Genomic DNA, 15,356 nt, shown 5'->3' with positions numbered 1-15,356 from the left:
AACGTCTTTATGGATAGCAGCCACAGTACTAGTTTAGCAAGACCAAAGAAATTTCTTCCTGCAGTCAGAAATAGCTAGTAAATGTACACAGTAAATAAACAGTTAAATCCAACCTCACATCAACAAGATATCAATCAAGTTGCAGCAGCAACAAGAAGGACTGGGTAAATGTCTCCTTACTGATAACTTTGCCTTTAAAAATAAACTGGGCTTTGTAACCAAAACCAAAAAGCTGTAGTCATAGACTGAATTTCCTGTATTTCAGTGTGAATTTCAAAATTTTCAGTAAGACTTCTTTTCAGAACTTTTGCCCTTTCTTAATCCCATAAACTGATCTCTTCTTTGCTGATGTTCTCAAAGTACTTCTGAGGTAACTGATAGATAAAACATAACATAGAAGTAGAACATCCTGACAGAAATCACTCAATGTCTCTGTAAATTTTTCCCCAAGAGGAAAAATAAATTAAATAAATAAATGAAATAAAAATCCTCTATCTTTGGAAGCCCCTACCTTGTATCTGTCAAGGTAAAATGGGATCTCCCTCCACTTTCTCTTGATGTTTTTTCTTCTTCACCTCTGTAAAAGCTCAGATATAACAAAGCACTTCTGTGCCAGCAGGGCAGACATACAATGCACAACAGCAGTGATCTTGAAACTTGCTCGTCTTCATTTCAGATCTAGCGAGAGAAGGGACCGCCAGCCACAGGAAGCAGGTTTGAGTTTGTACTGGTGCTAAGTGCCACACACTACTGCTGCTATAAGAGAAAACTGCTCCAGAGCATGACCCATTCAGCAGAACAAAGTCAGAGTACAGAGAGGAAAATGACAACAGGCACTTAAAGATGATCTGCAAAGCCAGGAAAAAATTCCCAAACTTTAAATTATTTTTTTCTTAAAGTTGATATACTTTATATCACACACGGATGTAAGCCTGACCATTGTCTGCTCACTTGATAAGAATTTACCTTGGCTGAACTTGGCTAAACTGCTGTCTTTGATTCTTCTATGCTGCCCATTACTAAAGCATCCATTGCAATGCCTGACACACTGTTCTTCAAAGGATGCCAGTGAAAGCAAAAGAAAGTATGATTTGCCCCATTTTATTGATGGTTAAGAGGCAAAATGCATTTGAAGATTGTACCTTGAATCTCCTAAGAAAACTGGCAGACTGAAGGAAAGAGCTCCATTCTACATTTCCTTCTGCCATATGAAACCTTCACTGCATAACAAGATTTTTTTTCTCTTTTTCAAAATTTTGTAATTTTTTTTCTCTTATTTGCTACACATGTTTACAGTCTGAGTGACTCCTGATAGCAACATTAAAAAAGCAGAGGAAATGAAACTTAAGATACGCTTTTAGCTTATTGTACGTACAAGATTCTTCTTCCTTATTTGCATAGGGACAGTTTGCAGTGCCAGCAAAGGTTAATTACCTTTGGTTTAAAGAAATCGATGAGTAGAAACTTAACAGCAAAGTTTTGTTACCGTTAAGCAAGGTATTCTTTATTGGTAACGCTGAGGCATCATCGAAGTAACTCTCCAAGAACGCTCCACCAGTTATTAGATCGTTCGTGAGCAGGTTATATTTTCACATGTATTACAAATTCATTACGTTCCCAAAATCATTATCCTATCCAGCCCCATGACTGCCCAACAGACACAACCCTATCTGGCGACCAACACCATCATCTAGCCTTCTAGCACCGTAATGGCCAACTGTCGGTCCATTGTTAGTCCTTGGGGGTGGTCGTTTACTTCTTCTCAACACTCCTTTTGTCCCAAAGTTTGCTGCTGAATGCAAGGATAATCGAGAAGTCTCTGCACACATATAAGTAAGACAAAGGGGAACAGATGCTGTCTGTCACACTCCAGGCATTCCGTTGCTGCTCCTTTTGCCTTGTTTAAAGCGGACCAGACTTGCAGTGTCTCCCCATCTACAATACTACATCCATAATATCTAAATTATCATCCGCAATATCTAAAGACTAGTGTGATGTTGCGAGCAAATACTAACAGAACATTTTGGGTAAATTACTTCTTCAAATCACCTTGAATCAAATTGAACTGTGTTTGATGCAGGCGATTTGACTACCTCTAAAGCTTTATCCCTTCTGGCTCCTTGACTACTTGTAGCTGGGTCATGCAGATATCCTTAAACAGGCTGCAAGGTTCTCTTTCGTTTCGCATTTCAAAGGTGGAAGACTGCATACTTACACAGTGGAAGCAAGAGGGAAAATGCTGTTCGACTTTTACTTGGAGAAGACAGATGCTGAATTTTCACAATTGCCTGCAATAATGTGTTTTCAGAAATTCCAGTCTAAAAGCTGCTCTTTCACTTGCCATATTGCCCTCAGAGACAAGTTTTGCTCATGTCAGGGTTGAATGATCTCAATATCTGAAATGGCAGCACAATGACGATCACGGAGGAGAGCAAGAAATAAAAGTACTCCCTCTCCATTTCAGTCTCATTTCATTTGATGCTTGCTGGTGATCCTACTGTGGCAGAAAGCATTTTATTTCTGGTACAGTCTCTAGTTGGAGGCTCAGAGCTGGAAGATGAAAAATGTGATGTTGATGTTCTCTTTTGATTGTCAAGAGGTACTTTTTCTTTATTAATGGAATCCAATGCTCTTGTTGGAGGATTTTCCATGAATAGGAGTGCATACCTACTAAAAGAACTTCAACTTTCTTTACTCCAAAAAGGGTTTCCTGATCAAAAACAAAAACAAATAAAAACCTGATTTTTTACCCTCAGTAATTTTGACTGTAAAGATGTTCACAAAAAATACTACAGCAATGATTTTTAATTATCACATTCCTCTTTCTCTCTTACTCTCCTCTACCCCCACCAAGGCAAAGACAAAACAGTACCAGGTATGATAAGAATTAGACTTGCTCCACTTAGCTTAGTTAACTTTCGAACTAATTTAACCAAGTTAACACTGCAGCCCCAACAAAGAGGCTAGTAACCTAATACTTGAGAGAGTTGTTAGGAAGGGCTAAAGAAATCCTAACTACCATTGTTCTGGATCCTTCAAGTAGCAGCTTCTGATTACCCCCTGCCAAGCAGGATTACACTGACTGGGAATAATGCATTCCTGATAGTTATACTGTTTTATAAGGCATGAAAGATGCTCTGTAAAACAGTGCTATCTTTGAATGTGAAATTAAAAACAGAATCTAAACATTTAATCAGCATTCCTGTATTTCTAAAGTTGTTTAAATATAAGCTACATAATATTTTCCCCTTACATTCTAATGTATACTTTATTCTGATACATTCTAAACACAATTAAGACATGGCTGTAGCTCCTGACAGGATATTTTGCTCAGCAGATATGAATGTGTCTTGTTAAAGACATATGTTACCATGGGCAGAAAGCTCATGTTAAAATCTGATTGGAATAACAATGTACACAATAAGACATTAACATTAGTTTTTTTCTCATTATAGCTACTGGCAAAACATTGATTTCAGCACTTCAGTGAGCATTTCTGCTTACATTTTACTTCAGGCCAAGTGAAAGTCCTGCAATGCCTGGAACCCTCAGTATTTTCCATTGCCACATCAACAGCTGCTAGCAAGTGCTCAGCCTTTTATCAAGTGCATGGCTCTCTGCTGCTGTCCCCAGCCAGCCCACTCTGTGAGGTCACATCTGAAACATACACCTCTCACTCAGTGCATTGTCCTTCCCTGTTCTGGTAACTAACCTCAGCACAGATCTGTATCAACTCAAATGAAAGGTGTGAGTGACAGTGATATCTAGGTGTAAATCTCCATGTATGCGCCAAATTTGGGGTATTAGATCAATTCAGTAAATCCAGATTAATTACTGAAACACAAAATAATAAAGTCACCATCAGCTTCAAGTAGACAGTGTTTGTTTAAAATCATACTCTGGTAATTTGATTCAAATGTTCTGTTTTAATTAGTTATAGTGCAAGGGCATTGAAGGAGGACATATGATTATTTTCTTATGTGCAGATAAGAACTGCAAATACTGTTTGCCATTAGCCATTTTTTGAAATAAAGATTCTTCAGTTATTCCTCATTATTTTTGCTTTCTGTGGCTACAATGAATGAGATATTGTTTTTTGACTTGGCTCATGTGCAGATATTGAACTCCAGAACCTCCTATTTGTCACCATCAGTTCCTTTCCACAAGTTTAAGCATTTCCTCTTACTCAGATAAGGTACCCACAGCATTATGGCCCACGTAACCACACACAGCTACAAGCAAAATAGCATATATTCTTAAAAATTACTCTCCTTGAGATATTCTCCTAAATTGAAAAGCTTCCCAACTTCTACATGAAAAGATAGAATAAAAATTTACCAGGGAGCTGCCATTTGGGAACTCATGCAATCTGCCAGCTGATGGATAGAGATGCACACCCCTCTGCTTCAAGTTGTGGTCTGTATTAATTGCTCTGAAGGAAGATGTGAGGATCTGGCTGCAGGCATGGGAAGATGTGAGGAAAAAAAAAAAAAAAAAGCTAAGTACTTTTCAGGCTCTGAGAATTAGTTACAAACTTTTGTTCACAATGATCACTACTTTTTCATTTAGTTAATTTTGTCACATGAAGACACTGATTAGGTCAAATTCCTCCTATCAATCCAAGTTTCCTATGCCAAAGTTTCAGTACAATAAATAAGTACAATGGGAAATAACCTAAGTTTTGCCCTTTGCCTGCACTTTAGCCTCCATTTCTCTGCTGGAGAGGACAGTGAGACCATGATTACACTGGAATTATAAAGGATAAATCTGTTTGGTCCTTTTTCAGCCTGTACCATCTGCAGATACGGGTCATCACTTATAATGATGCCAGCTGCAGAGATGATGGAGGCATCATGAGCCAAAGCATATATGTGTGAGGGGGAATAGAAAAAGCTGTAAAATAAGATGCATTCATTATTCTTAATAGCTCTATTTTAACAAGGTATGTACTCAGTATGAGAAAGAGCAAGCAATATCAGCAAACTTTAGCTACCTTAGAAAGAATCTGTTAGCAAAGACATTCACAGCTTTACCAATAAAGTCTGTAATCACAATGCACATTGCACAAAGACTTCTTACATTGCAACAGGATAAAGACTTGAAGCTATTATCAAATTGACAAGGCTGCTGACATAAAGCAGGCAGGCAATTATTTTGGATGGCTATATCTCTCTCATAATTCTGACATGATACCTTTTCTTTTCCCTTTTGATGCCAAAGTATAATTCTCATGAGCATCCTTATTACCTATGCAGAGTGGCATGTTAACTTGTTGGATGCAGCTTACAAAGGGCTGGACTTACAGTGCTCTGTTCTCATTAAGGGATAAACTTCATACTCTGCTTTGTATCCCATTAAAAGTTTCTGCAGAAGTGAGAAAACCTACCAACTGCACTGAGCTTGCTTAGAGAGGCAGTAGATGAAGAAGCCTCAAGGATACGTGATGCAGGAAGCCCACTTGTGGAGTTCAGCACTTCCATGTGAATGGACATAGTGTATCCTGACAGGTATGAGTTAGGAATTAGTAGGAAAAGAACTCCAGATGTTTATCACAGAAGCAGTTTTCCTATCAGAATATGTAGCTTTGAGAAGTAGGTTGTGAAGGAGATGCAAATTCATTCCCAGAACAAAAAAGGTAAAGAACTAAATTACTGTGTTTGCAAACACAGACTTGTGAGATGTTGGCATCTTTTTCTCCACACAGACTCACTCCCTCTTCCCTAGTGTCTCCACAGACATGTGTACCTATGAATTTTATTCTTTCTAACAAATGGGACTAATTTGCTAAGTCAGACTTACAGTCAATCAGCAGTCACCGCTGGATCCAGGCTATGGATATCCCAGTCCTGCACATTGTGAGGAACAGGTAACATTACTGCATGATTGCATGAGCTATTCTATTTATTAATGCATTTTTCAACATGAAGGTAAATAATTTCAGATCATTTTTACAACTGAAATGAGCATTTTTCTCTAAAAACCTAAACAAACATATCTTTATGACATCTTCAAGTTAGAACTAGTTCTCAGATTAATGCCTGTGTTTGGTTTTTGTTTTTTTTTTTTTTTTTGGTTTGGGTTTTTTTTTTTTCCATTTTTGTTTTAAAGAAAGAAAAAAAAAAGAAAAAAAAAGAAAAAGAAAAAGAAAAAGAAAGAAAAAAGAAAAAGGAATATAATTTATACCGAAAGAACTTGGATGACCTTTTCTTTCAGTAGTGATGCACCCAATGCATGACACCTTCATCAGTGGCTCACCAGCTTGTTCCAAACAACACTCTGAAAGGCTTGCTAGTTTCTGGTGTGATAAAACCTTGTTTTGTTACTAGCTTTCATATCTTTAGCAGGATGCTTCTGTGTATCTTCACCTTCAACTGGAAAAAGGCTAGGCTTATTCATAGTGGTTTGCCTGAACATTATTTCTACATTGACAGATTTATTTTACCTCCTGTATATGGATGTGAAATCACATTGGCTTTTTAAGGTAATTAAAAATAACTAAACAAAATACAAATGTAGTGGATTTATTTCACCCTTTCCCCTCAAAATAAACACTGTTCTTTATGGAGTGCTGCTAGATCTTAGACCAGTACATCACTTCAATGTGATAAATCAGAGAATAATGTGGAATGTCATATCCTGCATTATGACTGTCATGCTGTTTAAGTAAAATGTCACGATATGGCATTTAATACTGCATTATTTTGATACATATTCTATTTTATTAAAGACTAAGACAAGCCATTACTTAATGAAGATTGACACCTCATCTAATTTATTGAATAGCCTGTGATATAGATGAACACCAAATACAATGAAACTGTTTATTGCTCGGAAAAAGGAAAACAAATTAGCATTCAGTATACTAATTAGAGGAGCAGCTATTTTCTGGGTTTGTCTCTTAGCCTGGAATCATTTTTCTAGGATATAGAAAACAGATGCTCTTTTAATTAGAAGCAGAGATTCTGAGTTTCAGCCAGAAACACCCAAGAGTATGCTTGACTGTATTGGACATAAAGCACAATCTTTATACCAGTTCTACCATCTTCTGTTAGGTAAATATCTACTTGTATATACATACATCAGCTAGATGGCATCAGATTGGTTAAGGCATGTGCTTCTCCATGTGGTTGTGTCTCCTTTTCACAGGGGAAGGAATATTAGACAATAAACTTGCATGAACTGTTCTTTAATATAAGCGGTCAAGCCCTGTAGCTTTTTAAACACAAGATCCTGGATTCTGTCCCCAGTGCTGCCTATATGCAGTTCAGTTGGCTGTCATCAATGACTATATATAGAATCAGATTTATTACTACGGGTATGTTACCAAGAGAGTAGACCCAGCCTGATAGATGGAAAAATACTAATTCCCTTCAGCTGAAAAACATTTTCTGTAGTCTGCTTATCCTTCACTCCTTTATAGCCAGAACGGCAGTAATTGATGCCTAAAAACTACCTAGGCCAGAATAAATATGAGCAGAGAAGTCTAAGTATGACCTCTCAAAAATCTTAATTTTACAGCAACAAAAACACAATAGCTGCAAATGACAGCTTCATACACAGAGAGAAACCAAACTCATGTGTTCACTACAGGTCATTCCATGTCTAAATGTGGACACTGATAATGAAAAGGGTAAAGAATGGTCTTGTTTATAATACTGTCTCTTGAGGTTTGGGCAACCATCCCAAAACAATAGCCAGTACGTCACAACAAAAAGCTCAGCCTGGACCTTAACTCCTTTTGGATCTACATAGGGTAAAAGTTATTTATAGGTTTTAGTTGGAAGCTGACAAGTAAATGTGCAAGGGTAAAGAACTCTGCTGGCTCAAGATTATACCACTTATCATGAGACTTACCTAAGCTGAAGCAATGAGCTGTTACCTCCAACACTCTGAAAGCCCTAGAAACACAGATGACAACCAAAGACTGCACGGCTCTGATAAAAGAGAAAGACAACTCCTTTCTAAGCTCTCTCAGTTAATGAGCAAGGAAGGAAGTGGGAAAGAACTACTGGAACAGGACTATAATTGGCTCACCCTTTCTATGGCACCTAACCCACTCTCATTGGATTTCAATACAAAAGTTCAAGGTGTTTAGACAATACAGTCATACTAAACATATGTACAGTATTCAGACTTTGCTTGCAGACCTCAGCCTTCAGCAGACTACAGGACATCTGAATGCAAACCATAGTTGTGTGTTACTATAGAGAGGACAGTGTAGGAGGTTAGCTGTAGAGTTTTAAATAGGCTTTCAGACCTAGAAAAAAAGCCTGAGTCAATCAAGACAGTGAAGGAAAACCAATATGGTGAAGTGCATGAGCAGATTGGCAAGACTTGTGACAGTTGATGTTTTCCTTTGAATTTCAGCTTTTAGAATTAAGGGACTAAAGAGAGAGTGATTTAATGAAACATTAAAACATTCCTAGCTCCTGACAAGGACATTTCCACATTTGATTTGTAGTTCTTACTTTAAACATCAATTTAATAAGAATATTGAACTCTTTAGATAAGTGAAAAGTTCAGTACGTATGTCATGTTTAGATTTTAACTACTGAAAGCTAAAACCTTCTTAATGTAAATATGATTTTGTTTTTGAGAATCAGTACTTTTCTGCCAGAGCCATGTGGAAGCATATAGAGAACCAGTAAGATTCTGGAGAGTTAAAGGGTAAGATAGAATAAGTTGAGAAAGAAAAAAAAAATCCTTCCTATTAATCTGACTGCTTCTGGTATAGTTGCCTTTGAGCAAAGTATTTAAAAGCTAGTTATAATTCACAGCATTGTTTGAAGTGAATCTAGAAATCACGGCAATTTAAAACCAGAGACTAGAAGATACATCAGGGATCCTTGGTCTTGTATGACATGACATGACATAAATGTGTTACTACCAGGAAATTATTTGAACTTTTCTACTGTAAAAAAATTGATTTTCTATAGAATTCAGAGAAATGAGTGTAAAATACACTTGTGTTCTCCTGTTCATCATTACTACAGTTCCAAGGATCTTCAAGCACTCTGTAAGTATGTATTCCACAATTCACACACCAGACCTGTGAACCCAGCGTTATACCTACTTAAAAGTTTGAGTTTACCACGTGGTAAGCTCAAGGTCACAGAGCAAAGAAGCTTGGAATAAACCAGCGTATAACTCCTGGTCCCTCTTGGTTGGCATTCTTTCCTACTCCTATGCTCAAGCTTAATGACTGTACAGCACTGTAAATACCAGCCGGTCCTTCAGCACAGAAGGACATAGTTTGCTTTAGTGCTATTTTTAGTTAAGCAGATCCCACTTCTAAATCTGCAATGCCTCCATTTTCAATATCGTGATTATGTTTGATGTTCCACAGGAAGATGAGGGAACTAGGGTGAATCAGAAAGCACAATGCAGAGTAGGCAGTACCTTGCTGCCTTCTGAAACACCAGCCCAGAGCGAGCAGAAGCTTTGGTGGGGGTTTTGCACAGGGAGGAGGCATCAGGCAGCTGGACGTGTCAGCTGGGCGCCTCATCAGGCAGCTGCTGCAAGTGGAAGGTCAAGAGTGAGTTTACCATTTACTGAATTTGTAAATTACTAATTACTCAGCTCACTAAGCAAGGCAGGCTCATTGCCTGCGCGTGATACTTCCCCCTCCTGTCTCCTCAAAGGGCATATGGAAGAATAGGAATTCTCAGCTATATTTTGATAGATGAAAGTCATTAAGGTGCCATAATAAAGGGCATAAAGAGCTATAATGGGCAGGTCACTAATGAGTGCAAGTGTATTTCCACGTTTGTCAGAGAACAGCTGTAGAAGACAATGTCTCGATTTGTACTGGGGAAAAAACTAGTGTCTGCAGAGAGCTCGGGATAGCCTTGCTAAGAGGCAGAAAAATGTGGGGGTTTGCGTGCATGGGGCGTGATGGCCCAGAACAAGCTAAAGCAGTGCCTTCACTCACATTCACAGCTTTCAGTTATGGGGGACAGACAGCAGCTGGAGGGACCACCTCTGAGCTGCAGTCATTTCAGACTGACAGACAGAAGCTGCCAGAGCTGCCACGTGAGGAGAGAGATGGCCTCAAAAGGAAGCAAGGAAACAGTCCACAAAATGTGGATCAAATGCAGTGAGCCTAAACCAACAAGAGTCAAAGTTCAGTCAAAGAGAAAGAGGTAGCTTTGGAGGGAAACTATCCAAGGATAAATGAGAAAGAGACCTGAGAAAGGGAATATCATTGTCATGGCCCAGTGCCTGACTGAATTTTTGTTTGCCCTCAAAGCAGCATGCTTTCAGTCTGGCCACACTGGAGCAGGCACAAATAAGATCAATCAGCAAAGGTGGCTGGCATGAAGAAGCACCATTATAAAGGCCAGCACAGTAGAACTTCAACCTAGTAAGTATAAATAAAAGGAAAACTTGGGGAGAACATATCCATCTCTTTCAGTCACTTACATCAGCTAAGTGGCCAAAGAGACATGTCCTCTTCTCCAAAACTGTACCCCTGTCCAGGGAGACCTCAGTCAAATAAAGAATCAAAATTTATGGAATGAGTAGTGCTAAGAGATGCGGTTACACTCCCTACAAAGTCACTGGTTGCTGCAATATCCACCAAGACCTTTTAGATTTGTCCCAGACTGAAAATTGTTCCCTCACTGTACATAAAAGAATATGAGTGAAGATTAATGAAATAGCAGATTCCCATGATGAAGATAAGGACGACAATTACAGAAAACTCAAGAAAAGAGGAATTATAGTAAAGCCAATGTTCAACACGGGGGGATGGAAATACGAATCAGTAATAGCAGATAAATGAGACAGCATATCTTCCAGAATATAAGAAACAGAAGCAAGCACTTCAGGTGGGAGGGATGGATTTAAAAACAACAAAGAAACAATATACTTAATTCAGTGGGAAAAATAATAATGAAAAGCAGCTGTTACTCCAACAGAGAGTCTGTGAATGAATTGCATTGTTTCAGATGAGAGACTATGCCAAGACACTTCTAAGCAAGTTATCCAATCTACGCATACTGAAACTAGGCTTCACAGCGTTCAGATGGGAAGTGATGCAATGGTGACAGAGAAATGAAAAATAGCTGCTGGATATGGCAGAAAGGAGTTGGGTTTTGGGAGAGCAGCTTTGGATTTTTTATTCTGGCCTGTGGGAAGAAATAAACTGGGCTCAACTACTATTACCTACAATGCAAACAGCAGAAGATGAAAGGCAGAGAACTATATCTTATTCGGAATAGGGTTAGAAACAGCTTTTTCCTCTTTGCATCCTCTCACAATCAGAAAAGGGACTGTATGGAGACCCTGGGAAAACTGCAACATGGAAAAAAATTGCACCACACACATTTACCATGCACCACCTGAGTTTGATACATGGACAGTCTTGATTCCACATACTTTTTACTCTGATGCCTTTCTGAACTACATTTTTACAGTTTGCCATTTGAAAGAGAATGATCACAAAATGACACTTCAAAGAAAAAAAAAAAAAAGGCTTACTTACATATCCTCAGGCTGTTGAATAATGTCTTCAGTTGTTGGAAAGGGCAGCAAGATGGGGTGGATTACAAGTGATTTTAGCACAACTTTCGAGCGAGCACACATACATATATACACGTATGACAGTTTTGCTCTGATTTCTGTAGAAAACAGAGCAACTTCAGTCACTTTAATTGAAGTCTGGAAGCTGCCTTTGGAAAAGAAGAGCAACAATGTGATTCAGACTGCAAGTGACTACCTCCTCCATTTTGTTGGTTCTGCTGCTGCACTGCCTCTAAGCCTCACTCAGCCCCAAGTTCAGCTTTTGAAGATCCATTAGACATTGCTGCAGAATAATTACTGCAGCACTTGGCTTCATATCTAACTTGGAAAGTGCTAAATCATCAGCTCTGTGAGCCATAAATTGCCAGTTCTGGTCAGTCTCAGTGAAAGAAAATATGAAAGCCACAGCTTCTTTGCTGACATCCAATCCAATTAAGACAAAGCCACATAATGAAAACATTGTGTAATAATCTCTCCAGTGGTTTGTGGTGCCTTTAACACAAACAGCAACACAGACAAGGGTGGCTCTGAGACTGAGCAGTGCTCATCCTGGACATGTTGGCAATGGTCTAATTGTGGCCTGAAGACCAGAGAAGACTCATAGCGAAACTTTCTCCTGTTAACACAAAATTAATTGCCAACACTTTCCTTTTTGGAATTCAGTTCTCCCTTGTTTTGTACTTGACTGCAAGGAAAAAGTAATAGACACTGCATTGACAGTCCAAGAGGTAAACACACGTAGAAAAAATATTTTGATTATGAATTGCCATTTAATGTTTTCCAATTTGCACATGCACTCTAAGTAATTTCTGCAATCAGTTTTTGGCGTAGGGATTGTGTGCAGTTTACTTTTTCCTTAATCCTAGCTTTTCAAAGCTCTTGATAGATAACTTATGTGAGCTATTTCCATTACACTGACTGAATCCAGGTTCTTTTTACAAATAGTTTTATTTTAGAGTTCAACATTTGCCTCCTTTAAACACTTCACTTTTATTTGTCTAAGATTAGTTGTTACATAAACTTTCTTCACTACAGATTTTTTTTAAAACCAATTTACTAAAATACTCTGCTAAGATAAAAGTACTATTTGCAGATAAAATGATTCTCCCTCTTCTTCCACCTGAAAGTGTCTTTTGTCACTTGTAAAGACTCCAGTCCTGCTGCATTCCAGTGCCTCAAAATCCTAACTAGGGAATGTTTTCACAGGGAAAAGATACACCAGTGCTCCTATTGTACTGAGAGCAGGGACTGAGGAGGCCATACAGCCCCCCAAGGATGACCCAGAGCTTTGGCTTGTCAGAGAACAGAACCACAAATTACACTGCATCATTTCCACAAGAAAAGCTTTTTTTTTTTTTTTTTTTTTTTTTTCCTGAGAAGAAAGGACAGTAATATTTTATGGACCGATCCTTGCCAAGAAACACCACTTACCTTCATTGTGCGTGTGTCAAAAAATGTAACCATATAGAACACCAACAGTAAACTACCAGCAGGCTGGTATGATATTTAAAAAAAAAAAAATCACAGGCTAACTGGAAACACACAATTCAAATACTAAACAGAGGCCAATCTAAGATTAAAATCTTAGGTCAAAATCATCGAAATTGAAGTGGCTAAAACCTCCAGTTTTTTATGCAAAATTTTTGCTCTCCATATCTTAAAGTTGGGTCAAGTCTGTTAAACACAGGCTATAGTTGCATATATGCAATATACATATAAATACATGAACGGAACAAAAGGAAGAGTAAGGAATGCTTTCCTGATGCTCCAGAAATCTGAAGGCAAGATGTTGTAGGCCTCTGCCCAGCACAGAAAACAAAACCTAAACCTAAGCACAATGCTTTAGGAAAGGGAAATGCTTCAGAAGGGGTGTTAAACTCCCCATGCATTGAGCAGGGAGCTGCTCTATGAAATCTAGATGCTGAGGGTTGGTGGCAGTGGAAGGATGGGAACAAAGCTACACCTCCATTCACTGGAAGGCTGCAGGATCACAGCTGGGAAGGGTCTTGTAGGAAGGAATGGACAAACAGGCATTTACAATGGCAGTTAGACAGAGAGCTGATCCGGGCAGTGTATTTAAGGATTATTCCAAGCACTACTCTTTATTTTACTCTGACACTTTGTTTAGTTTCTGAATCCCCATGGTACTAAGGTAGGATGTACTTTGGCGCACTATGAAAAGTCCCAAATTATTGTGAAAGATTTACTAAGATAACTTTCTGTAAAAATATGCATGAGTCTGTACAAGTACCCCATTTACTTCTAACTTTGAAAGTAAAAAATGGCAAATGCTTTAACTAGCTAAATATTTATAATAGCTTCTCTCATGCATGCAGTGCATAAAGCCTTCCAACTACTTTAACAAGCTACAAATAGTGAAACATTCAAAGCTGAAAGAACCATATTTGGGGTGAAGAACTGAAATTGTTTAAAAACACCACCATCAGTGAGAAGACAAATGACATATTTTAATAAATGTGCTATTTTCAGTTAAGACTGTAAGGATTATAGTTAGAAATTGGCCGGGATACTATACTTGCAGAAGAAAAGAGCTGCCAGTAATGTAAGTAAATATGCAAGAGGAGCTCTCCAAAGAAAGAAATCTGCACCCATGTCTAACCCAGAGTCTGACAGCCAGAGTGACCCATCTGCAAGGTTTTTGGTGTTTCTTCCTGAAGCACCCTGAGTTTCCTTTTGATGGGGCACCCCCTGAAACAATCCTCTGTTGTCCAAAATTGTACACAAGGTGCCCAAAGCATACAATGCAATTGCTTTAATTTGTCTTACCAAGTTCTTATAGCATGGATTGTCTTCCTTAACTGTCATTTTTTCTCAATATGAGCAGCAATATACACTTTGATATCACATGGATTTCTTCCTTAGCATCACAGCTCTCTGTCTGCTATAATTCTGTAGGCAAAGTGTCAGCACAACAGTGTTGTCTGCAGGTGAAAGTCCCAGGTTCTTTTCAGCACATCCCTGCATTTTCTGCAGATATAAGCCATCTTTGTGAGATGTCATGATGCTGGCAGAAACAACCAAAATATGTGTATTCTAGGGCTGTTACAGCTGTCACTGTAGTCAGCTGACAGCAGATGACAGAAAAACCTAGCTCTGATGGCTCAGTCTCGGTCTTCATTGTTTTGGGTACTGTTCAAAAATCAATTCCCACTCTCTCCCCTATCACAAAATGCTGTTCTCTTTACTGGGAAAGACCAAAGCAACTCACACATGCTCTGCAATCAATACATCTCTCTTCAGAGGCAAAACACTGGGTAGACAAACAGACAGATAATTGCCCTACGTTCTTGAAAATTTAAACTATATACATTATATATATAATCTCTTTGCCAATTTTATGCAGCATAGCTACTGGAAACTGTTATGAGTTTCTACAAGATGCAAACTTTTATTCCCTATAAAGCTGAAACTGCATTGTGGCACTTTCGTTCTTTGTTTACCCCTGCTTTTAAAGCTTGTTTGTCAAATGCAGTATTTCTCTTCTCTGAAATTTCATGACAGATGGTGAGTGCAGATTGATAGCAAAGCTTTTTCAGAAGTGATGAAAAAAAAATGCACTTGACCATTCTCACAAGCTCCCAGAGAACTTGAACTCAGGGCAGGGAGGAGAGCAGAGGGAAGGGTTGCTTCTCACATGTTTCCTTGACTGCTGGGACTCAGTTGGGGTACACAAGTATACTGAAAACTAGGACCAACAATTAACACCTATTTTATATGTTGCACTTTCGGGAGTTCCAGACCACTACCTTTCACTTGGTAGATACACTATCTAGATGTCATCACATGTACTTTTCCTCCATGTACACACTACA

General features: G+C 38.5%; 1 long non-coding RNA gene across 2 annotated transcripts; it reads right to left on the bottom strand.

The window, feature by feature from the left end:
* Positions 1-818: 818 nt before the first annotated feature.
* Positions 819-12,861, bottom strand: LOC107315926. Of its 2 annotated transcripts, none has more exons than XR_001556117.2 (3): positions 11,486-12,861; positions 4,339-4,456; positions 819-2,710 (listed from the first exon to the last, which is right to left on the bottom strand). It is a non-coding gene; the product is annotated as an uncharacterized LOC107315926 (long non-coding RNA). The 2 variants fall into 2 exon arrangements; XR_001556116.2 differs by lacking the exon at positions 11,486-12,861 and adding an exon at positions 5,800-6,056.
* Between the last annotated feature and the right edge of the window lie 2,495 nt (positions 12,862-15,356).

This window comes from Coturnix japonica, chromosome 6 (assembly GCF_001577835.2).
Source record: "Coturnix japonica isolate 7356 chromosome 6, Coturnix japonica 2.1, whole genome shotgun sequence".
NCBI lineage: Eukaryota > Metazoa > Chordata > Aves > Galliformes > Phasianidae > Coturnix > Coturnix japonica.
The sequence above is the reverse complement of the archived record's forward strand: the minus strand, read 5'-3'. Positions and strand labels throughout refer to the sequence as shown.